A 25,633-nucleotide genomic window follows, 5' to 3' on the forward strand; every position below is an offset into this window, starting at 1 on the left:
ATGTAATGAACGTCTCTACTAGTAGCAATGCAGGGACCCAGAACTCTTTGGAGGGACATATGAGAAATAACACTAATCCACATCCAGAGGAAGAATGATGGGAGTAGAAACACAGAAGAAAAAGAACTGCTTGATCACATGGTTTGATGGGGATATGATTGGGGAGGTAGACTCTAAAAGATCACCCTAGTGCAAATATTAATAATATGGAAATAGGTCTTGATCAATGACACATGTTAAACCCAGTGGAATTGTCAGTCAGATAGGGGAGGTGGGTTTGAGGAGGGTAGGGAAAGAACATGAGTTTTGTAACCATGGAAAAATATTCTAAATCATCTAATTAAATAAAATTAAAAAAAAAAGAAATGTAAGGATGACTAGAATCAGGATGGTGACTATTGTAATAGAAGGTAAAATGGGGAAGATTTTTGATGAGGGGAAAAGGGTGATAAAGGGAATGGTAACTTCCCCCCTCTAAGGCTGCCTTCAGCTTTTGACTGATGGATTCTATGAAGGGTCTTATTGAAGAGGCTTATGATGGTAAGTTCTCTTCTTCTTGGGGAGAAAATGTTGCCTCTCTCCCCCTTACTCTCAAATTTACCTCTAGTAATATTTGTCAGTTCTTGAATCTTTCTTTAACTAAAATTTATTGGAGGGAAACAGAAAATGTACAGGGCAGATGGAAGGTAAAGATTTAGTGTTCAGGAAGGAAGGAGGAAGAAGGGGTCCCTAACTAGCTAGTATCCTTCTCCCAAAATCAACCAGATCAGGTTTGATTCACCTGACCCACTTGGGGTCAGAATAAGGAGGACTCTGGTTCTTGGCTGCACAATAAGTGTCCCAAGTTCAGATTCAAAGGAGGCAGATGGAAAATCTTCCTTGTTGGTCACCTTATTTCTCAAAGTCCTGTCCAATTAACTTGTCTTCTGGTGGGATCTGGGTCAGGAATCACAGAGAGAATATGACTGGATCAAGGAACCAGCTGGAACCACCCATCTGGTCTATTGTGCCAGACAGAAGTCAGTTCCCCCAACTGCTGGATCAGTTCCTCTCTTCTCTCTCTCCAAAGTTCTGAGTTCCTTTTTCCTGCCCATCCCCAGCTGCTTCTGCAGTTCTTTCCTTGTTCATTTCTCTCTAAGATGTTAAACCTTTTCTTACACTATGAAAGTAGAGATAAAGGAATGGCACACTAATAATGATAAAATGCTGGACTTGAGGGCATTATGGATGCTATTGTCATCAAGTAACCCAATATATACACTTGAGAACTTTCTGGGTAAGTGTTCTTCAAGTAGCAATCTGAGAAGCAATGTTTTGTTTTTGGCCATATATCTGCTTTTATCAATAGATGTACCTCCCAGTGTGTAAACTCCTTCTCAAAGGTAGATGCAGATTACTGTCTGTCCCTATAGTCTTAGAGAGTGTTATGGGGAACTTAGAATTTATTGCCCATTGTCACATACCCATAGAGGTGTTCTGGAGCTGGCTTGAACCAGGTCTAGGCTGCATATTATTAGCAAATATTAGCAAATCCTACAAATCAAAGCTTGATTTATCATTTTATCAATTGTCTACAATTAAGATGGTGATGGAGAAAATGCTAATAATACAGGTTAATTATGAAAGTATGCCACGTGTACATTTTTTCAGACTTAGTAGTTAAACATTTATCAGTTCACCTTTGCATAGAGACATGTCCTAGTTCTATGAGACTCTTAAGTCAACTTTTTTCCCCTTTAAGATATGCTACTGCTGAATGACATAAATATACATATTTTTATTAAATCAGTAAACCTCATCAGTGCACATTTTTGGTTGTCTAATATTTGCCTTTGGTTCTGTTTTTCCAGCTCAAGGAGATATCCATAATCTCAAGAATCTTCTGACTTTTGAAAAGGACAGGTTCAGGGCTGGTTTGAGTGAGAATTATTTGAGAATCGCCTTAGATTTCAGACCAAATAATAAGAATCTTTTTGGTATCACAGGGGCACAATACGAACATAGGAACATAGAAACCCTTTGGTGTCAATTCTTTCAAGGTTTCCAGTCAATATTATCTGGAAGAAACCAAGTGGAGTAAGTGTCCTAGTCTGTGTGTACATACCTGTGTGTTTAATTTCAGGAGAAAAATCATTTTTACTGTGAAATGTTTATTTAGAAAGTGAGCTACAAGTTGGACCTGTCCTAACATGAATTGCAGGGACTTTGGTTATTTTTTTTCCAATAAAGAGGAAAGTTTTTAGTTAGCTATACAAAGTGTATAAACTACAATTTAGGGAATAGGGTGTTTTTAGTAGATTCACCAGAACAAAATTGAAGGGTTTGGTCCTTTGCTTAAAAAAATAACTTGAATTCTCTGTTTAAAGAGAAAAGCTGGCTTGGTTTAAGGGAGATGTAGCAAGCAAAGATACTTATTGCTGAGGTGGGTCTCTGTGTTGAGAGAGCAGAAAAAAAAAAAAACTAAAGCATTGCTTAGACATATCTGAAACTGATGCATCAGAGAGGAAATCTGGTAGATATTGAGTCAGTTACAAGTTCACAACAGCTGAAAAGAGTTCCACTTCAAACCCATCACTGTCAGAAAAACAAATACAAATTTGCCCCAGAGCAAAATAACTTTGGGGAAATCAGGAAGAAGATAGATAGACAGTAAGTTATGGACACAAAACTCTTTGTACCCAAACCAATTAACCCTAACCTAAGGCAACCTTTTTTCTTGGGCCATTCATTTAAAAGTTTTACAATTTATAGGCAGTGTTTCTCAGGGGAGGTCTAACCTGGCTCTGATTTCACGTTTCACAACAGCACATGTGTAATCCTGCTGTGTCACAAGCCACACAATCCAGCCGAGACCAGGAAATCCACTTTTCACAAGTTGGAAAGAAACTAGGGGGGACTCAGCCAGCCCATGCTTCCCACTTGAAGAGGCAGCCAAAAGCTCAGCTGAAAGCAACCTTCAAAGAACTACCTTTCATCACTGGCTGAGGATGGTGGGTGTGTTCTGGCATTTGTTATTTAATGACTTTGTCCTCAGTCAGTATTTTACTTTCATATATAAGGTGAACCTTGCTGAATGTCATTCATGGATCATTCATTCCACTTTTTGTTTTTTTAAAAGTCAATTATGCATCATTTGTTCTGTATTATTTTAAAACGTATAAGTATGCCAGGGATTGTGAAAATGCAAAAGTTGAAGGCATAAATCCTGCCCTCAAGGAGAGTACAAGGAACAGCTGATTTAGAGGAGAGAACTCTGAAGCCCAGTTCTGCCATGTATTAGAATGTGACCCTGACAAGTCACTGAAGTTCTTTAAGCTTTCATTTCCTCACATGTAAATTGTTGATGACAATACACCCTACCTCACAGAATTATTCTGAGAATTAAATGAGACTCATACAAATACAAAAATTTTATAAATATCAGTTATTATTAATGGGTGATGATGATGATGATATTGATAAACAATGAGAAGAGGGAGCAGTGGGGATTGTTCTAGATTTGGAGTCAGAAGATCTAAGTTTTCAACTTTATCATTTTCTACCTGTGTGACCTTTAATAAATCATTTTATCTTTATGGGCCTCCATTTTCTCATCTATAAAATGAAAGAGGTTGGACTAGATGTGCGATCTTGGAAGCCCCTTTCAGTTCTAAACCTCTGATCCAATGAACATGTTAGTCATCTATTTTAGTTGACTCTTATCCCAAACTATCTTCTTTCATGTGATCTACATTCAATTAATCATTCAATAAGCATTTATTAAGCACCTACTATGTGGTAGGCATTGTGCTAAGCACTGGGTATACAATAAACCGTGTATGGGACAAATGCATGCTCCCAAGGAGGTCTTAGTCTACTGGGAGAAGCAATGGGAAAAGAGCTGTGTATAAACAAGCTATATACAGGATAAATTGGAAGTAATGAACAGAGGGAAGGTGTTATCCACATTGAACCAAAACACTCAGATATTTGGAAACGGGATTTTTTTTAGGTGATAGTTATCAATATAGACATTGGCCTTTGATATCTCTCTAAACCTGAAGGCATGCTAGTGGACCTGATTGTTTGCCATATGATATTTATTTACAGAGAGGTGGATTCTCTCTAGGAATGCAAGGTGGGCATAAGTAAGATAAACTAAAGTCTACTCTAAATATGACCCTTTGTGTTGCTACTGCTACTAACACACCAAGTCTGTACCTCCAGAACCATTTTCCATATGTATTGCTCAGAGCAACTAGTATTGTTTGCTTTTAATGCCAAGTCCACAGGGAGAATGTTCCTTAGGTGTACCCCTATGCAGACCATACATGGCACCCAAAAGAGAAGCATCAAGGGCAATAGTTGTGGCAGAATTTATTTGATATGATGACTTTAAAATGTTGCCTTAGTAAAATTTGATTCAAGGAAAGTTTACTGACCACAACAATGTTCCCATAAAACCCTGTCTGTAACATCAACAATGGCTAATCACTAAAGATGTTTGGCTGGCCCTTATCTCTCCATCCCCAACAGTGTTATTTTGTTGGCATCATTGAATCCATTTCCTTGTGTTTTCCTCCAGCTATATATCCATATGGTTTACCCTTTGTTATCTTATCAGTTCACTTTTTGGGGGTGATTTCAATAGTTTTCAAGGGAAAAGTCATTGAGCTTTCTTAACCATCAACAGATGGGGCCCTGTTTCCTTTGCATTGTATTAGAACTTCACAGACATTGATACTTGCTCAGTTTATAACTGCTCTGTTGTACTATAACCATCAAGGACAGTTTTACTTTTCTAATTTTCTGCTGCTTTTCATATTTTCTAACTCCAGTCTACCTGGGTAGCTGTCCAAGGTAGATTTAGATCTTCCCACCTTTTCCAATACCCAATATGACTTGCTGTATCTTTTTTCCCTACTTATTCTCTCAGATTTTTAAGTTACATGAGTTTTACTTTTTGTACTCTTATGTCAATTATATTCTGTGAGTTTAGTTCATGGGAGTAATATAATTTTAATGAATTTACATATTTGATCTCAAAATATACCACTTGTTTTTTCCCTCCCTGCCTATATATCTGTAAAAGAACATTCACTGCTAAGATAACTTATTTCGATTATATGCAGCCCTTTTGAATAGTGCACCTGAGTGGAAATTTATTTCTACTATCAGAAATACAATAATGTCTATGGATACTCTCACCTCCTTTTTAAATAACATATTACTATACCCTCCCCCATCAACTCACATATTGAAACACTGAGAGGTGAATTAATTTATTTAAGGCTATTGTGGAGACATGATCAGGAATTGAACTCCTATCCTCCGACTCCAAAACTAGTATCTTATTCATTGAACCATACTACCTTTAGTCAGTAGTGCTAGGATGAAGTCTTGTCATCTAAAAACACAGCTACTTATTGCTCCTGACTGATTTTACCTGTAGTGTGTCTGTGACATGGCGATTTGGAGGAATATCCTCCAAAAATATCCTTCTCATTTAATACTTAAATTTGACCATTATTCTCAGGATATTCCTAGAATATCACTATTATGAATGATTTCAGAAGTAGTCTAGTCCAATCTATAACTGAACAGAAATCTGATTTATAACATTCTCAAGAATGGTCTTTCAGTTATTTCTAAAGATGTCCAGTGAGGAAGAGCTCAGTGCTTTACAGGGTAACCCATTTTCCTTTTGGTCAATTAAAAAAAAACATCCTTACCTTATTCTCGGAATCAATACAAAGTATGGGTTCCAAGGCAGAAGAGTGGTAAGGGCTAGGCAATGGGGGTTAAGTGACTTGCCCAGGGTCACACAGCTGGGATGTGTCTGAGGTCAGATTTGAACTTAGGACCTCCCATCTCTAGGCCTGACTCTCAATCCACTGAGATACCCAGCTGCCCCCCTCCAACAACTTTTAAAATTTGGATTTTTTTTCAATTTTTTGAGTTAAAAATCTGCCTTTTCATTTTCTAAACATTCTTTTTGGTTTGATCCTTTGGGCAAAAGGAAAACAAGGAGTGAGAAAGAAAATGCCATTCTGAAATCTGGTATTTCCAGTAATGGTAGTCATGAAAGGCATTGCACCCCCAAAGGAAAGTGGGGAAAGTAGGAAAAAGGAAGAAACATCCAGGGGAAAAAAGTAATGCAAAGGCCCTACAGATGACTTTTACTGACTTTCTAGTTTTATCCCTGTTAGATACATTATACCAACCTTTATCTCTGTTCAGAACTGCTGACAAAGGGAGACCTCAGGATATATAAATAAAGATTACCAGACAGAGTCTGAAGTGTGGTCTAGCATTTCCATATTCTATAGGCATGTAGATTCTTCACTTTACCCAACTCATCTATTCATAAACACTGAATTGTTGTAAACTGGATCTCATTTTAAATGTATTTAGGGGAGCTTGATGTTTAAAAAAAATTGTAATGAATCCATTTGTAAAACAAAGATTTTTTAAAATAAAATGAAGAATCTTCCCCCTACTGCATCTGTTTGCTCTCCTGGGATTTCTATATCCTGGATTTTCTTTAAATGACACCCACCTGTGCTGCATCCAGATCTCACATACATTTTTCAAAATTGAATGGAATCTGCTCTAAGATGGAAATGGTAAACAGTGGAATATAAAACACAAACAAAACTGTAATTTCCAAGAGTCTAAGGACGCTGCCAAAAATAAAGTAAGTTGGCAGAAAACAATTTAGGAAATCTCTGCAAAGAGCCATACTACAAATCCTGTAAATTTGCAAAGACTGGTAGGTAAAGCATGTTTAATGCCAATGAACAAAGTTTGAACATGCATTGGAAAAACAGCTCCTAATATAAAATTACCGGCGACTGGAAGTTATCTGCAAAATTTTATAACTAAGTGTTTGCAGATGTAATTTATTTTTCTGACAGCACAGACCGCGTAATGAAAGTTGCTTTTAATAAAACATGAATGCAGTTAGGTTTTGCCAATTAGGTTCAGAGGAGCTATAATCAGTTTGATTCAAGTTGATATGTAGCTCCTTAAATCCAGCATTGACCCAGAGAGTTGTTTAGCTCTTTCCAAAGCACTTATGAAAGATGAACTCCAGAGGCTGGGACTACACAGGCAAAATGGAGCGAATTGCTGGAATCCTTCAGGACTTGCCCTTGACCAAAGAAGAAATAATCATGTTAGTTGATAGTCCTAGGGCTACTTCTGGTTGGTTATACAAAGTGTAATAGGAAATATTTCACTCAGTAATAAGAAAAGCACTGTAGGTGGGTAGGTAGGTAGAGTAATATTATAACCATTTGGTAGATGAGGAAAATAAGTCCTGTGGGGGTTATAGTGAGTTGGTCAAGATAATATAGTTCTCAACTGGTAAAGTCGGAAACTTGAGTCTATGATCCTATGAAATGAATAGAATTTATTTAGAATAAATAAGCATCTTTAACTGATTTCAATTCCTTATTGTTTTCCCTTTCTTCCAATCAATTCCACTCTTCTACTCTATCACTTACCTCCAATTTGAAATTTACCTGATTCCCCTGTGAGAGATGGTACCTTAAGCCATCATCTACTCATTGGTAAACCTGCAACTGTAAGTAAGGACCTAATGGAGATATGACCCCAAAGTAGGTGCTGGGAGCAAAAAGCCCCCACAGGCGTTATGTGCCACTGAAAGGGGAAGTGGAAGGGAGCCAAAGATAAATTCTGTCTCATTCACAATTTTTCCCAGGCCCCTATTTAGGGTTATACCACAGACATCCCTAACTTCCTCTTACAGCCCATTATGGATCACAGTCTGGCTGGGGTAGGAGTTGGGAGGGGGAAAGAATGGTAAATTCTCTGATGGAAGAGTTGGAAAAGCAAATACGGCTTATAGCATACATATAAGAGAAAATGTTGAATAAGATTATCAACTAAGACACTCAGTTTCTCCACTTTTGGTAGCTAGCTGTTCTTTTTCTCTCTACGCCACACAATTTCCCTCTCTGTGAAGTAGGGAAAGTAATGGATGCCCCATACTTCCTTCACATAGAAGGAGGGTGTAAAGGAAGCCAACAAGGGCTCCAAAGATAACAATCTGTGGGACAGGGTTTCTTTACCTTCTTTTTGAGTTATGGACCAATTTGGAAGGTTGGTAAAGGAAATGAGACCTTTCACAGAAAAAAAAAATGTTTTTAAATAATTGGAGGAAATGCTACACCAGTTAGAGATTAGTGAAAAAAATGTAATTTTTTTTTGTCATCCAAGTTCCCAGGTGCTCCTAAAATCTATCTACTATTCTTTTTGGGGTCCAATGAATCCCAGGTTAAGAATGCATATCTTGGGGCAAAGAGATCTTTGGATTAGCCATTCATATAATATACAGAAGTGCCTACTAAGGAAAAAGGCTCTACAGGCTCTGAGAAGAGTGTAAAACAGATTTCAAGAACCTTAGTGCCCAGTTTATGTGCATCTATAAGAAATCCAGTATAATGAATGGATTAAAATAAAATGTAAGTGATGTAACATAACAAGTAATAGAATATGGTTCAGGTAGTAAGTGCCATGGTAAGACAAAGGATTAACTAGCCACAATTGTAGTACAATAGATATAGAACTGGACATGAAATCAGGAAGACCTGAATTCCAATTCATCCTCAAACAATTATCAGCTATACAATCCTGGGCAAGACACATAACCTCTCTCTGTATCAATTCCTTCAAATGCAAAATGGAGATCATAATAGTATTTATCTTCCAGTATTGTTGTGAAGATACCTGGGTCCTTTTGAAATAAGGGAATTGTTACACTTCTCTAGAACCTGTGGGGGAAAAAAATCAGCAGACTCCACTTTCTGCTTTGTTCCAGACAGGAACTGAAAAAAGTTGAACAGTGATTCATCCATTCCCTCCTTGAGTTTCATCTTTCTTGTGTCCTTGGGCACTTTCAATTTCTGGCACTGAAATGGAAGTGAATATGTGGAATGGAAACAGGGGAACAGCAGCTCCCCATTTATTTTCATCTCTGCTGGCCAACCAGTTTTCTTTTGCCTCTACTCCTCCATCCCAAACATAACTACACTTTCTATAGCAAAAGGGAAAGGGAACCATAGGCCCTCTTTTCAGAGGCAGGTTTGCTGGCTTTGTTTGCAGGGTGACACTCAGATAGCAGGGAGAGCTTGTTCAAAGCCCTGGCCACAAAATCTGAGTCCTGGGCCAGACTCTATTATGTGCCTTTTAATTAATTTTATACTATTTGGTAGAAACACAATTAACATTTGAACTATGACTCTCTTTCCCATGTTCTATGAAAGAAATTTGGGTTCACTTGTTTTTTATTGTTGAAAAATCATATTCCTCACTTAATTGGCTCTCAATTAATAAGATATTATGAATTTCTGAAGTACTGAAAACAACATAAACTCAGGAGACACTACAGTCAGCTCTCCTTTGGTAATTATAAGTATAAAAATAGCAGTTCTAAAGTATCAGAAAATAATTATTCCATTGCCAGTATTTATTATGGAAACAACCTGGAGTCAAAACAGAAATCATCCTCTAATAGAGAAAAATATATTAATTTGTCAAGAAGTACTGGAAGCGGGGGCAGCTGGGTATCTCAGTGGATTGAGAGTCAGGCCTAGAGATGGGAGGTCCTAGGTTCAAATCTGACCTCAGACACTTCCCAGCTGTGTGACCCTGGGCAAGTCACTTGAGCCCCATTGCCTAGCCCTTACCACTCTTCTGCCTTGGAGCTAATACACAGTATTGACTCCAAGATGGAAGGTAAGGGTTTAAAAAAAAAAAAGAAGTACTGGAAGCAATTGAATGCTTATCAAATGGGGAATAGTGGAAAAGAAATTAGAATTTGACCACAAGAGAATATTATTGTGCAAAAAGAAAGGATAACTATGAGGGATCCAGAGAAACATGAGAAGATTTGAATAAATGAATGCAAAGCTAAATAAGCAAATTCGATATACATGATTACAACAATGTAAATCAAAATGATTACCAAAATGAAATGGAAATCTGGGAAACTAAGAAATAAACAAAGGTCCCAAAGAAGAGATAATAAAATAGACTTTCCCTCCTCACATCACACAATTTAATGGCTAATTTAAGAGAGTGTTAAATACAATGTTGTTAAGTATTATTTTTTATTAATTGTTTTTCTTTATTCCAGGAATGGATTTAATCTGGATTGTGATTTAAAGATGAAAGGCACTGATATTTGAAAAATAAAGAGAAGGGATAAGAGTTGAAGAAACTGAGACTCAGAAAAGTTTCACATCAGAGAATTTCAACACAGATTTTGCTTGACAGCAAGTCCAGCATCTTTTGTAGTAATTCCTGCTTCTGCTCCTCCAATTTAATAGTTCTTTTTTTGAGAAAAAAATATCTACCATGATTCAAAATGAAAGAAGTAATTGTTTCATTGCTTGTATTTCCATTTCCAGTCTAGAAAAGTTCTCAGCATATAGTACAACTTTCTTTCTTTCTTTCTTTCTTTCTTTCTTTCTTTCTTTCTTTCTTTCTTTCTTTCTTTCTTTCTTTCTTTCTTTCTTTCTTTCTTTCTTTCTTTCTTTCTTTCTTTCTTTCTTTCTTTCTTCTTCCTTCCTTCCTTCCTTCCTTCCTTCCTTCCTTCCTTCCTTCCTTCCTTCCTTCCTTCCTTTCTTCCTCCCTTCCTTCCTTCCTTCCTTCCTTCCTTCCTTCCTTCCTTCCTTCCTTCCTTCCTTCCTTCCTTCCTTCCTTCCTTTCTTTCTTCCTTTCTTTCTTTCTTTCTTTCTTTCTTTCTTTCTTTCTTTCTTTCTTTCTTTCTTTCTTTCTTTCTTTCTTTCTTTCTTTCTTTCTTTCTTTCTTTCTTTCTTTCTTTCTTTCTTCCTCCTTCCTTCCTTCCTTCCTTCCTTCCTTCCTTCCTTCCTTCCTTCCTTCCTTCCTTCCTTCCTTCCTTCCTTCCTTCCTTCCTTCCTTCCTTCCTTCCTTCCTTCCTTCTTCCTTCCTTCCTTCCTTCTTCCTTCCTTCTTCCTTTCTTTCTTCCTTTCTTTCCTTCCTTCTTTCTTTCTTTCTTTCTTTCTTTCTTTCTTTCTTCCTTCCTTTCTTCCTTCCTTCCTTTCTTTCTCTTTCTTTCTTTCTTTCTTTCTTTCTTCTTTCTTTCTTTCTTTCTTTCTTTCTTTCTTTCTTTCTTTCTTTCTTTCTTTCTTTCTTTCTTCTTTCTTTCTTTCTTTCTTTCTTTCTTTCTTTCTTTCTTTCTTTCTTTCTTTCTTTCTTTCTTTCTTTCTTTCTTCTTTCTTTCTTTCTTTCTTTCTTTCTTTCTTTCTCTTCTTTCTTCTTTCTTTCTTTCTTTCTTTTCTTTCTTTCTTTCTTTCTTCTTTCCTGCCTAGGGTAGAAGTGCAATGGACATTCACAGGTCTGATATTACTATTGATCAGTATGGGAGCTTGGACCTACTCCATTTGTGAATTAACTCACTACACTTTGGAATTCCTGAGCTCAAAAGATCCTCCTACCTTCAGGAGAGATTACAGACCTTTGCTGTCATTCCTAGGTGAGCATATATTTCTAAGGAAAATATTGAGTTTCCATAGAAAAAATAATAAAGCCATTTGGGTTTCTGTGGAGAAGAGAGAAGTTATAAGAGAATTTACAAGGCATGCAGAAAGACAAGAAGCTGCCAGTCTAAAGGAAGATTCCTTTTGGAATATAACTGGGAAAAGCAGTCAAAAGGGAGTGAAGATGAATCTAAACCTCAGACTGGTGATAGAGTAGGATCTATAAATATTATTAATAACAATATTGAATATCTGCAAGAAGAAGCTAACCCCATATCATCAAGTTTACCAATTCAAAATAAAAATCTAAAGCTTAGTAGTGAGAAACAACCAGAAAACTGATTTGGGAAAGATAAAAGCTGGTGACATAGGCTTAGATCCACATACAAAGCCAGAGTTAGCAAAATTTGACACAAGTTTACATGGCACTGAGCCAATTTCCAAAGAACATAATGATTGGATTCAGTGAGTCAGATTCAGATATAGAATCAGAAGGAATTCAGAGGGTGTAACAATAATGGATCAAGATGATTTAGAACAAATGCCTTATCAATTTTATAAGCTTTATGAAGAGGCAGATGAAGAAGAAGATGTGTGGGACACAAGTGAGAAAACTGAATACCTGAAACCAGTACAATCAAAATCTCACCAAGATTATGATGAAGAGATGTTCTTTGGGCATAGAATAAGTTGTATACCATTAGAAGAACTTTATGAAAGATTAGGGGTTGATAATAAAGATGACTTTATAGAGAAGTTGAATTACATGGCTTGTACAGATACAGATTTTGAATGGGAAGGTGGATATCAAGGAACATATTAAGAAATGGAGGAAGAGAGATACACAACTTCACTTCTATTTTCTAACTTCAAAAACATGACAAATACCATTCATTCTGTAACAGTGGAACCAAGATTAGTTGGAGCTCCATAGGGTAACATACTACCCAAAACCTTATGAGAATGAAGACTAGACTTAGGTAGAAAAGAAAATATTCCAGTGAAAGTAATTCAACAATAAGAACACTCCTAAACTTGTAGCAGAAAACTCAAACTTCATAACTAAGACAGACAGAAACACCTGGAATGCTATGGAAACATAGATTCACATTGGATAAATTTGTTATCAAAGACTTTAACTTCAAGTTATAGTTGAGAACTGAAACAGGTCATCCATATCCTCTCAACCTTCATCCTAAAACAATCTCTACCGGGGGAAGGAGGTGAAGGAGGGTATACCATGAAGATATTACCTCATGGTTTCAGATACCTCACTAGACACAACAATATGATCATGTCATCAGTGAAGACATACAGACTTCTGAAAAAATAAAGTCATAGTCATGAGCAGAAACATGAATAGCCTTAGAAGAAATCAATAACAGTCCCTAAGAATGAAAGCCAATGGATGAAAACAAAGGAAAGCACTGCAAAACCCAGTAAAACAGAGAAAAAATATGCATTTAAAAGATTAGCAGACAAAAAAAATCTCTACATATTCTATACAAATTATCCACCAGCCATAGTAACAGAAAAGAAAGAAACAATGTTATCTCAAATGAAAATGTAACTCCATGATCAAATGAAATGCATTATGTTCAATTTCTATCTCCAAGAAATAACTAAAGTGAACATACTATAAACCTCCTTGTTAAAATAAGTCAAACATCAAAAAGATTAGAGAACTTCAAATCAATATTCATAACAAAATCCTAAGAACTTATGCACAATGTGCTTACACCTACCCATGAAGATTAACATAAGTAAAGCTTACTTCCCTGTCTGAAGATGTACATAGGTAATGCTTACTTCCACACATGAAGAATACCTGAGGAATTTTGACAAGCATTAATGAAGAGCTCAGCTTACTTCCATGCACAATGAAAATTTCTATCTAACATACCTGCACATGTAAAAAACCTTACATGCATGCATATTCCTGATTGTTCTGGTTGTTCCTGAATTGAAGAACCCAGGACTACAATCAAGAGTGAGAGTGGCATGCTGACCAGATGACTAGAGACAAAGGACACAGAGTTTATGCAATCAATATAAAAGGACTTTGAAAGTTTGGACTTGTGATCATGAGGATATGTAAGAATGCATCATGCATGTTAACATCACATATATATACACATCCTACATAGAAAAGGAAGATATCTCATGGAATGGGTAAGTATACAATGTACAGCATAGCTGCATAACACGAAAGTCACACTGATATCGATTTCTGTGGAAATTTCAAACAAAGATATTTCTTATCTGCATGAGTTTGCACAGAAATCTAGAACAATATATATGGATGTACATATGTAAATCTATATAAATACAACTTATGTACACATGTAGATACTAATGTACTAACAAACTAACTATTAGAATAATTTATTAATGTTCTAATAACTAAACTATAGAGACAGCTTAGAGATTTTGTTCAAGTCTTAGGGAAGTAGAGATAGACATAGGACGACTTAAGTATAGAAGTTAGATTGCATTATGATTTTTGGTTAGCAGTTGTTAGTGATAGAAAATTTTACTTTGTTGAATTTATAGACATTAGGAGATAATACAGTTACTTATATTCAAAATGTTATTGAAATTGTTGGAATGGTTTGAAAATTGCTACATGATTTTTTATTATGTCACAACTATATTTCATGTAAATCCCTATTACCTAAACCATTTTCCTATACCTAAACTTAACTTTGAACTAGTTAGACAAGAATAGCAAAGATAAGTTTAGAATTTGTTATTTTGGGAGGGTAAAGGAATATTTAAGATAGTATAAGGTAAGAATTAGAGAGGTAGGTATATCTAAAGGGTGAATATCATTACAATTTGCTGGGGGCAAATTTTTTAAGTCAAAAAAGGGAGGAAATGCAAAGAAGAGAGAAGTTATAATAGAATATACAAGGCACGCAGCAAGACAAGAAGCTGTCAGTCAAAAGGAAGATTCCTTTTGGAATGTTACCAGGAAAAGCAGTTGGAGTTAAGCCAATGGCTGAACTGGGCTCGGGACTTTTTGGCTTTTGACAGAGGTGGAGAAGAAGCTATTTGTATCTCTGGGGCTGGCTGGCTGATTGGAAGAAGAAGAAGAAGAAAGACAGTTGTCCTCATATCTCTCTGACTGACTTTGTGTCACAATTGTAACAGGATTGCTATTTCTCCCAATATCCTCCAAACCAAGGCTCCCTGAGGATAATAGGGATATCCTATCTCTCTTACCTTATCCTCCATCCTTTCCTGTCTTCCCCAATAAATCGTTACTTGGGAAAAGAAGAGAAAAGAATATTTTCTCTAAAGCATCATAGTTCACCCTGAGTGACTTGAAGGAGAAAGAAGGGGCAGGGGAAGCTGAAAGGTTTCTGAAGAAAGGGAGGAAATGGGAGGAAAAGGGAGGAGGGTAGGCAAACCTTGATCCATTAGTCATCTAGAGAATCCATCAATATACACCCTCAAATAGTATATATTACACTTATTAGGGTGACATTAAATAAGCATTGATTGAGTGCCAAGTATGTGTCCATTATTTGTTTCTTTTTTAAACTCTTTCTTTCTTAGAATTGATACTAAGTATCAATGCCAAGGCAGAAGAGTGTTAAGAAGATTGGGTTTAAGTAACTTGCCTAGGATCATCACACAGCTAGGATGTTGTCTGAGGTTAAATTTTCACCCAGGGTCTTGTGTTTCCAGGTCAACTTCTCTAACCTAACTCATAAGTCTGTTATTTGTTAAACTTTATACAAAAAAATATGAGAAGCTGCTCTTGTTCTCAAGAATCTAACAGTTGAGTCTGAAAAAGAAAACATCCACATAAAACAACCAATAAACAATAAAACAGTATGTACTAGAGGGTTAGATCATGTATGGCCAAGAATTTAAACAAGAGCCAGATCACTATGAACCCTGTGATGGTGATGGGAAATTGGAGATAAGGGTACTTCTTGAGGTATATTTTGAAGGATCAATAGCATGTACAGAAGCAGAAGTGAGCATATTTTTATGTATATTGGAAGAAAGTGAGAAGACAGGTGTGGCTGGAATTAAAGTGTCATACTAGGCTTAATGGGAATTTTGTATTGAATTGGGTAAGAATATGGAGGAGTTTGCAAAAAGAGCAGACGGTGTGAATTTGTCAAAGTGAACATCAGTTTTAAGAAACAGATTCTTAAGCAGAAGAATAAGATACAAATTTTATTTGGGGAAGATGATTATGGACCCAGAATGTTTTGGCCCAATATATTTCTGGCCCAATATAGCAGGACAATGCTCAGTATGAAGCCCCTTTATGCATCTTTTATGCATGTATGTCAATATGTCTTGAGGTATCTGAAACTCAGATTGAATAGGAGGAAGATCTTTAGATAGTGGATGGCAGAGGTGTAATGCCAGTAGCATTTTCTAAGCATAGTGTAAGATCCCCCAAGCCAGGAAAGCATTTTTTCTTATTAATGACTTTACCTATACTCTCTTTCTTTCATTGGTCCCAGAAACCAGGCAAACATTTCGCCTTATTAATATGGGCTAGTTTGTATTCTTTCCTATCTTCCATTAGTGAGAAGCAGCTGTGATTTGAGGCAATGAAAACTCTATTGGAAGGTATGACCTCTGCATTAAACTGTAAGAGATCATGCCCCACCCTACTGAAGTAATATTTGAAGAGATGAAGCACATTGGTTGTCTTTAGTGAAAGGGGATGGTTCCTTCTGAAATGGGAATATTCTGAGCTCTAGAGTAAAAGGGAAAATAGTATAGTAGTAGTCTCTCGGTAACCGAGGATGACGATTGTCTTTGTACGCTTTCATCTGTGATGTAGATGAGTGTGCACAAAGACACTTGTGCATGAAGGAGATTTAAGTGGAAGAGTCGATGCACAGAGACAGTCCCACTCTGTCGGCGTTGGAAGCCTGGGTCCATTGGCATGAAAAGTCATTACACCTGGAGACTTCCTCAGCTGCATTGGATGGCCGTGTTGTCTTTTGTGCTCCAACACGCCCTAAGCACTCCACAGTGCTTTGCTGCATCGCCCTCTCAGCCGTTGAACCTTCTTATTGGTTTCTTCTGCCTGTTCCGCTGAAGCAGTCTTCACATGCTGGGTGAGCAAAGCCTTAGTTCACCAGGGGTCTACGACCCGATGGCTACCCTCACAAGGTTTAGCCAGCCTGTTGAAGCCATTGCCCAGGGTGTGGCCGCTGCTGCATGCTAGTAGCTACTGGGAGCCACAAGTGAGAGCTGGGTGTCAGGTAAGGGTCAGAGGTTGGAGAGCTACCCTAGGAGGGCATGACAAGCCCTCCATACCGGAGGTACAACTCCTCCCTGAGCACCCCATACACATAATAATCCAACCTTTTCATTTTTCAGATGATGAAACTGAGGCCTAGGAAAAAGTCAAGTGATTCTGGACAGTCTAGGCTCTTGGATGCTTGTCTAGATTCTTTCACTCATAAATTACAAAAAAGAAAACCAAGAAAGGAAAGAAACATCCAAAATCAACTTCTTTGCTTGTTTCTGTGTCAAGACAAAACTGAACTATGCTATGCTCCCTCCTTTCAAAAATGGGGAGATGGATGATTTTCCATTTGATGGTGATGAAAGACATTTTCTAGCAGAGACACTGGTGTAGTTTTATGTAAGCAAAAAGATCTACCCAGAATTCATTTGTAGGTTGTTTTTTTTTTAAGTTGGTCATATCCTATTATTCATGACCCCAAAGGCCATTGCATATTAATCCTTTATGTCTTCCATTGTCTCCTGAAGTCTAAGTTCATGTTCATTGATTCCATGATATTAGCTCTCTATCTCATCCCCTATCAAACCCTTCCCTTTGCCTCCAGTCTTTTCCACCATCAAGGTATTTTACAATGAGTTCTGTCTTCTTATTAATGTGGTCAAGGTATTTAAGGTTCATCTTTAGTATTTGTTCTTCCAAAGAATTGTCTAAATTACTTTAAGTATTTTTAATTTGATCTCATTGATCTCCAAGGAATACTCAACAGTCTTTTTCCAGTACCTTAATTAAAAAATGTTGATTTTGAGGTGATCAGCTTTCCTTATAGTCCAACTTTCATAGCTGTTCATTTCTATTAGAACAACAATAGCTTTGCCTATATAAAACTTTGTTGACAATGTGATGTCTCTGGTTTTTAGTATGCCATTCAGATTTGCCATAGTTTTCCTTATAAGGAATGTACATCTTTTCATTTCATGACTGTAGTCACTATCTGCAGTGATCTTTAAGTCCAAGAATATAAAGTCTGACACTGTTTCCATTTCTTCTCCCACCATTTGCCAGAAAGGGATGGTATGGGTTATCATCATATTAGTTTTTGTTTCATTGAAACTTAAAAAATGTTTTCCAATTATATTTGAAACATTTTTAACACTCATCTTTAACATTTTTGAAATCTTTTGACATTTAACATCTTTCTTCCTCATTGAAAGGGAGGAAATTTGATATAGATTATACACATGCAGTCATGCAAAACAATTCCCATATTAGTTATATTGGAAAACACAAACCAAAAAAATCACAAGAAAAATAAGAAGAGTTTAAAAAGTATGCTTTAATCTGCATTCAGACTATATCAATTCTTTCTCTGGAAGTGGATACCATTTGTCTTCATGAGTCCTTCAGAATTGTCTTGGATCACTGTATTGCTGAGAATAGTTAAATCATAAAATTTTTCTATTACTGTATTAAATGTTCTCCTGGTTCTCATCTCTTCAGTTTGTCTTTCTAAGTTTTTCTGAAATTATTCTGTTCATTATTCCCTATAGCACAATAATATTCTATTCTAATCATATATCACAATTTGTTCATTTATTCTTCAATTGGTGAACATTTCCTCAGTTTCCAATTTGTTGCCATCACAAAAAAAGCTTCTGTAAGTGTTTCTGTACATATAAATCCTTTTCCTTTAAAAAAATCTCTGGGATACAGACTTAGTAGTGGTACTGCTGAGTCAAAGAGTATGCACAGTTTTGTAGCCTTTGGGCATAATTTCTAACTGCTCTTCAAAATGATTGGATCACTTCAGAACTCTGTCATTAGTGTCTTAGCATTCTAATTTGTCCATGTTCCTACCAACATTTATCATTTTCCTTTTCTGTTTTATTAGCCAATTAGGTATGAGGTAGTACCTCAGAGCTGTTTTTATCATTTTCCTAATCAATAGTGATTTGGAGCATTTTATCCATATAATTATAGATAGCTTTGATTTCTTCTATGAAAACTTTCTGTTCATATCCTTTGACCATTTATTAATTGGGTTATAACTTGTATTCTTTTAAATTTGACACAGTTCTGTGTATATTTAAGAAATGAGGCCTTTATCAGAGACATTTTCTGTAAAAATTTTTTACAGTTATGATTATGTGTATTTCCTTCCACCTCATTTCCTCCCATTTATCTTTCTCTCTCTCTCCCCTTCACCCTGTCTGTCCTCAAAATAGTTTTGCTTCTGACAACTGCTTTCTCTAATCCATTCTGGAATTCTCATAGCCCCCCACCCCCATCTCTTTTCCCCATTCCCTCCTACTTTCCTGTAGGGTAAGATAGATTCTTATATCCAACAGTGTACATGTTATTCCCTCTTTGAACAAATTTCTATGAGAGCAAGGTTCAAGAATTGCCTGCCACCACCCCCATCTTCCCCTCAACTGTAAAAGGTTTTTTTTGCCTCTGTTATGTGAGATAATTTACTACATTCTACCATTCCCTTCCCAATTTTCCCAAGTCACCTTTCTTTCTCAGCCCTTCATTTTAGTTTTTTGGATATCATCCCATCAGTCAACTCATACCTTTCCCCTCTGTCACTATCTCTCTATCTTATATATATTGTATATATATATATATTATATAATATAAAAATGAGAAATATTACTAGCATTGTTTTGCTTTACCTTTCATTCCCTCAATCCATTTGAAGGGCACAAATCTGTGGAATTACGTGATTACTGTGTGTACAGCAAATTCCCATCAGGGACGGACTCAGCATAGGGTGTATCTGATCATTTGCTTTGACAGACATTCATTCACCAGCTTGCTAGTGTCTACAGAAGGAAATGTTTCTGCTCCCTTCACTGGAGCACTTGGAAAGATAACTAAGCAACAGGTAGTTGCTTAAGTGGAACTGGTGGTGTTTGGTTACGAGAGCCTTTTCCTTTAGTACCCAAGGGCAAAGAGCAGCTGTTAATGACACCCTCAGCGGAAAGAAGGTTAAGAGTGTTGACACTGAACTGTTGGCAGGATTACATTTGAGCAGTTTGGCCTACTCTGACTCGATGTATTTATGCCAGTTCATGCTCTGCAGCTTCTCAGAAAACTGAAATTTAGACATCTGTAGGCGGGAGGGTTGGAATTGATGAATCATTTAAAAAAAATGAAATACATCTTTTTTTTTCCTTGGATTCAATAGTACCAAGAGTTTGAAATCTGAATATGTTTATTACAGATATTTCAAAGTAAAAAATAGCTTATACAGACAGAGTACAATGAGTTCCTACCTTAGTACATGAATTATACCTTCATAGTAGTACTATACGATTTCTGAACACTGAAGAATCCTCATAGAAGGGCGAGACAATAGTTAGTGAAAAACAATTTTTCTTCAAAAAGAAACAAATTCCTAATACATTTTTATATACAATTTTAATTCAAAAGGAAAATAAAAGAACTCCTATCTGCTCTAGTCATCATTGGGATTTGACAATCCCATTGAAATAAGAAACTGCAGCCACTTTCCAATTCTCCCCCTCCTACAATCCCCTTGCCCCACTCCTGAAATGTGTCTAATTTTAATTAGATATAGGCCAAAGAGAGAGAACTATGTATGCCATTCGTTTTGGCAATTCATTTATATTTTCATATAAAACCTGTCATGTTTTAAATGTGCTATGATTTAAATACACTGTTATTCCATCATTATTTTTTGCATTCATCACTTTATCCATTTTTCTTCCAACCCATCTATACATCAGGTGTTCCTCAGCAAAGAAAAAGTGGGCTTGAGCCCCAAATATTCCAAGTCCTGAAATGAATATAACTAAGAAACAAGGCCATTTGATTCTCTACAACTTTTTGAGATAAATACCATGGTACAGACCTTTTGACTCATTCTTCTTCTAGTGTGGTCATGCAGACACAATCAGAATTCACCACTGTTAGGCTTTGTCATAGATCTTAACACCTACCATTTTATTTTATTTTATTTATTTTTTTAAAAACCCATACCTTCCGCCTTGGAGTCAATACTGTGTATTGGTTCCAAGGCAGAAAAGCAGTTAGGGCTAGGCAATGGAGGTTAAGTGACTTGCCCAGGGTCAAACAACTGGGAAGTGTCTGAGGCCAAATTTGAACCTAGGACCACCCTTCTCTAGGCCTGACTCTCAATCCACTGAGTTACCCAGCTGCCCCCAACACCTACCATTTTAAAGCTAAGGATGCTCAGAGTTTTGAAAACTATTGTCTCAGTTCTTCATGATTGGGCACCAGGTGAAGTTCCAATCTCAGTTATCATTTGGCAGGATAGACAATTATAGTAAAATGTTTTTCATATTATATAGACTCCCTAATTCTAAAGTATTTTAATTCAAACTTTCAGGGTTTTGTGAGCATATTCTATTTCCTTACTGTTGAGATTGTCTCAAATAAAGATGGTGACGATGATGGCAATGATAAAAGTAATAGCTAGCATTTATATGGAGCTTTAAGAGAGTGGGGTTGAGAATTAAAAGAGATTTGAATTCACATCCTCGCCCTTGCCCCTTTCTAGCTACATGACTGGCTTTCCACTTTACCTTTGTGGGTCTTAGTTTCCTCCTCTGCAAAACGAGAGGGATCAGGTGGTTTCAAAGGTCTCTTCCAGCTCAAAAATTCTGCAATCCTGTAATTACTTTATGAAGTGGGATCCCCCAATACTATTATCCTATGAGTCCTTTACAAACCAATTTCTTTGTGAGAAGGGGATCACATCTGGGAAACTACATCAAAGTAGACACAAACTCACCCTCAAGAAGCCTTTTAAAAGAAATTCTGCAAGTCAAGAACTGAGTTGCAGCCCAGTCAAGTCTCTTCTTTCCCCTGCTTTTTCCTGGAAATGGGTGGGAAGACTAGTCTGAGGACCATTCTGAGTGTCATTATTAAAGTAAGTCACTCCTAAATAGAGGACACCAGCAGGGGCAGAAATAATATTTCTTGCAAGTTAACTGACCATGATGAAGGGTAATTTCTACTTGATGAAAATGACTAATTTTCTTTTGAAAGACAAACAATAGTCAATTCTCTTTAATGCTTTAATCTTGCCTATAGGGTTTCGGGTGGGCATTCTTAGTTCCAAGATCCCCCTGCTGTAAAATCACATCTGTGAACATTAATGATAATGAGTGTCTAACAAATTAATCTTCAATTTAAGACCTAACTTGCTTGATTCTGATGAAGACTTTAACTTGAATAATGAATTTGGTGGGGAAGGATGAAAACACATAAAACTGGTGTCTATTTTGTGAGTTTATTTGGCAAAAGATGGATGTGTCTGCCAAGAAGCCTGGTTAGAGAATGGGTAACTCAGGGAGCATGATTGTCATTTCTGATCTGGACTGCCCAACTGGCTCTTTCAGCTGACATCATTGTCAGTCTCCACATTCCTGAAGTTTAGAAAAATTTGTCAGAGATATAATTAGGGTAGAATTATTGGTTCTTGATCCCAGAACTCTGAAATAAGAGGATGCTGGCAGCAGATGAAGTAATAAGATCATAGATCATAGGATGAAAGATTTGGAATATTAAGGAATCTTAGATGTTTTCTTGTCTAAAACACTCATCTTACACAAATGAAAACTGAGGTCCAGATAGATACCTGCAGTGATCTACCAAGAGCACACAGGTACTCAGTATAATAGCCAGGCTTTGGACCTTCTGATTCCAAATTCAGGACCCTTTCCATTGTACCATTCTGTCATTAGCAACATAAAAAGAACAGACCTTAGTACTTAATTAACAAGAGTAATTAATTCTAATATACATTCCCACTTTTATCACCACCCCCAGAGCCCTTCTTCCCAAAGGCAAATCTCACTGTATCCCAAGGTCCATAGGGTCCCACATCTGGGCATCTCAGTGTAGCCTATAGTTGTGTGAGGATACCCCATTTACTGTTTGCCCAAGGCATGGTTTGTTCTGCTTGCCTCAGGCACAGGATGATAACTCATGGTCTTTTGATTGTTGGTGTTCTCTGCTCTCTGTACTCTTGTCATACATATCGTTTGCTGTTTTATCATTCTTGATTGATACAATGTGTGAAGCAGAGAACACTCCCCACTTGAAAAACTTCTGGATTGTTAGAAAGGGTGCGGACTCTTACATTGATGCCTCCATTCAAAGTGCTTTTGGTCCTTAACTTTAGAAGCCAAAACTAATGCTACACAAAAATCACTCAAATTCAAGACCGGAGCTATGATTATAGTAACCCACTTAGTGAATAGCACATTTCTTGTAGTAACTCAAAAGAGACATTTGATTAACAGAATTGGATTTGGAAGTCCTGCCATTGTCAGGGGATCATAGATTTAGAGTTAGAAGGAACCTTGAAGATCATCTGGCCCCACATCCTAAATTGTGTTGGCCTAGAGATATTCAGGAATTTGCTGGAGGCTATAGAGCAAAGTTAGGATCAAGCCGGGGTCCCTCAATGCCAAACCCAGAGCTCTTTCCACCACACCACCCCATAAGTCAGTCCAAAGAAGGAGGAAATAGAATGGTTGTGGAAAGAAACATAGGAATCACAAATTCGGGGGCCAGAAAAGACTTAGACATCTTTAGAAGTCTACTCTATTCCCTCTCTGTAGTGGAGAGATGAGGAAAATGAGGCTTAAGCAGGCAAAAGGACTTGTACAAGGTCACATCACTAGTTACTAATAGAGTTAGGTCCAGAATTGCAAGTTTAATGTTCTTTTAAGTAATTTGACTACATTTTTCTCTAGCAGAAATCAAAACTGGGTGAGATCTCACAAGCTTTCATTTTGTGGATCAACATAGAAAGTTGGAAAAGGGGAATAGGGAAAGTGAATAAGTTGGTATAGAAGAACTGAATCCCTTTACCCATACTAAGTTTATGATATCTTTTGGCCAATCATCATGAGGCATTGACATCCCTTGTTAATGACATAGAATAGAAAAGGGGACTTGTAATTAAAAATAGTTTGAATTTAAACTGTGCCTCTTGTAGAATCCTAAGATTGAATATATGAAAGGACATTGTCTCATTTTATAGAGGAAGAGCCTGAGGCCCAGAAAAGTTAATTTGTCCAAAGTCACACAGGAAATAAGTGAAAAGTTCTTGCTGCCAAATCTAATAATCTTTCTACTAATTTCTTGTTCATTTGTATCAATTGTATCCAACTCTTTACAACCCCATTTGTGGTTTCTTTGGCAAAGAAATGGGTTTGCCATTTCTTTCTCTAGTTGTTCACTTTACAAATGAGGAAACTGAGGCAAAGATAGTTAACTGACTTGCCCAGGGTCACATAGCTTCTAAGTGCCTGAGACCATATTTGAACTCAGGTCTTTCTGAATCCAGTCCTGATGCTCTATACCCTGCTGACTTGCTGCTCCTCATATTCTACTTAAACCCCTTGGATTCTGCTTACTAACAGTTAGTGTATCACTTCTCTGACTGTCATTTTTCTCATTTATAAAGTGGGAGTGATAATATTTGCCTTTCTTAACTTTGCAGGCATGTCATCAACAGAAATCCTTTGTAAGCCTTAAAGGGCTCTTACAATGGACATGATTATTATTATCCCTCAGTTTCCCTGCTTGCTCCTAAGTCTCTCCCTGTGGTGGAAAGGGCCCTAGCATCCCTGTGAATTTGTTTCCTTTTCCAGAAAACAGGCAGATGGCCTCCTTTCTCTCTTTGTGAAGCTCTGGTGCATGACTCACCAAAGTCAGGCTTAGAGGGGCTGATTCCTAAAAATTGCTGTGCTGTCTTTTCCCTGAGGGCAGAATCTGCACTGATCCGGGCCTCACACAGAGTGTGCACTCAGGACTAATGAGCGTGTCACAGGGATGGGAAAGGGTGAGTTGCGACTGTGACAAATGTTGTCTCAGGCTGGAAGACAGAGAGGCCAGGCTGTTGTGGGTTATTTCATCCACAAAGTGAACCTTAGAATAAGTTTTCATGTTGCCTCATGGGAATTAAAAGGAAGGAAGTGATTCACACCAAGAAATAATGAGCACTCACAACTTGCCATGATTATAGCTGTCCCCAGGACCCTCCAACTTGCAATGGGGCAGCAGTGATTAAACCCATTCCATTGTGATTAGAGAAGATATGAGGTTGAAATCTACTGCTTTCAACAATATCCAGGAAAATATATGTTAAACTGGTGACTTTCAAACACCTGGTGAACAGTTCTCCACTTGCTTAAATGACCTGTTTCCCTTTCCCATTTCCTGTTTGCTCCTAGGTCAACAAGTTCATAGGATCATAGAATCTTGGAATATCACAACTGGAAGAGATCTCAGAATAGAGAACATTTGAGGGGTAAGGGGATAAGAACTTAATCTGGACTTGGAAAAGTCGAATGTCTAAGCTCAAATGATTTTTAGAAAACTGAATACAGACCATCAGAACTGGAAAGCAACTTAGAAATCATCTCTTCTAATTCCCTCATTTTATAGACAAGAAAGGTGAAGGTCAAATTAGGAATGTGACTTATACCATGTCCCCATTGAATTGCTGCTGGTAGAGAAGTCCATTGCAATCATTTGTGCCACAGTGTATCTGTCTCTGTGTACAATGTTCTCCTGGTTCTTCTCCTTTCACTTTGCATCGCATCTTGGTGGTCATTCCAGTTCATATGGAATTCCTCCAGTTCATTATTCCTTTCAGTGCAATAGTATTCCATCACCAACATATACCACAATTTGTTCAGCCCTTCCCCAATCAAGGGACACCCCCACATTTTCCAATTTTTTGCCACCACAAAGAGTGCAGCTATGAATATTCTTGTACAAGTCTTTTTCCTTATTTTCTCTTTGGGGTGCAAACCCAGCAGTGCTGGATCAAAGGGCAAGCATTCTTTTAAAGCCCTTTTGGCATAGTTCCAAATTGTCCTCCATAATAGTT

This window comes from Monodelphis domestica, chromosome 1, assembly GCF_027887165.1.
Source record: "Monodelphis domestica isolate mMonDom1 chromosome 1, mMonDom1.pri, whole genome shotgun sequence".
NCBI classification, from domain to species: Eukaryota; Metazoa; Chordata; class Mammalia; order Didelphimorphia; family Didelphidae; genus Monodelphis; species Monodelphis domestica.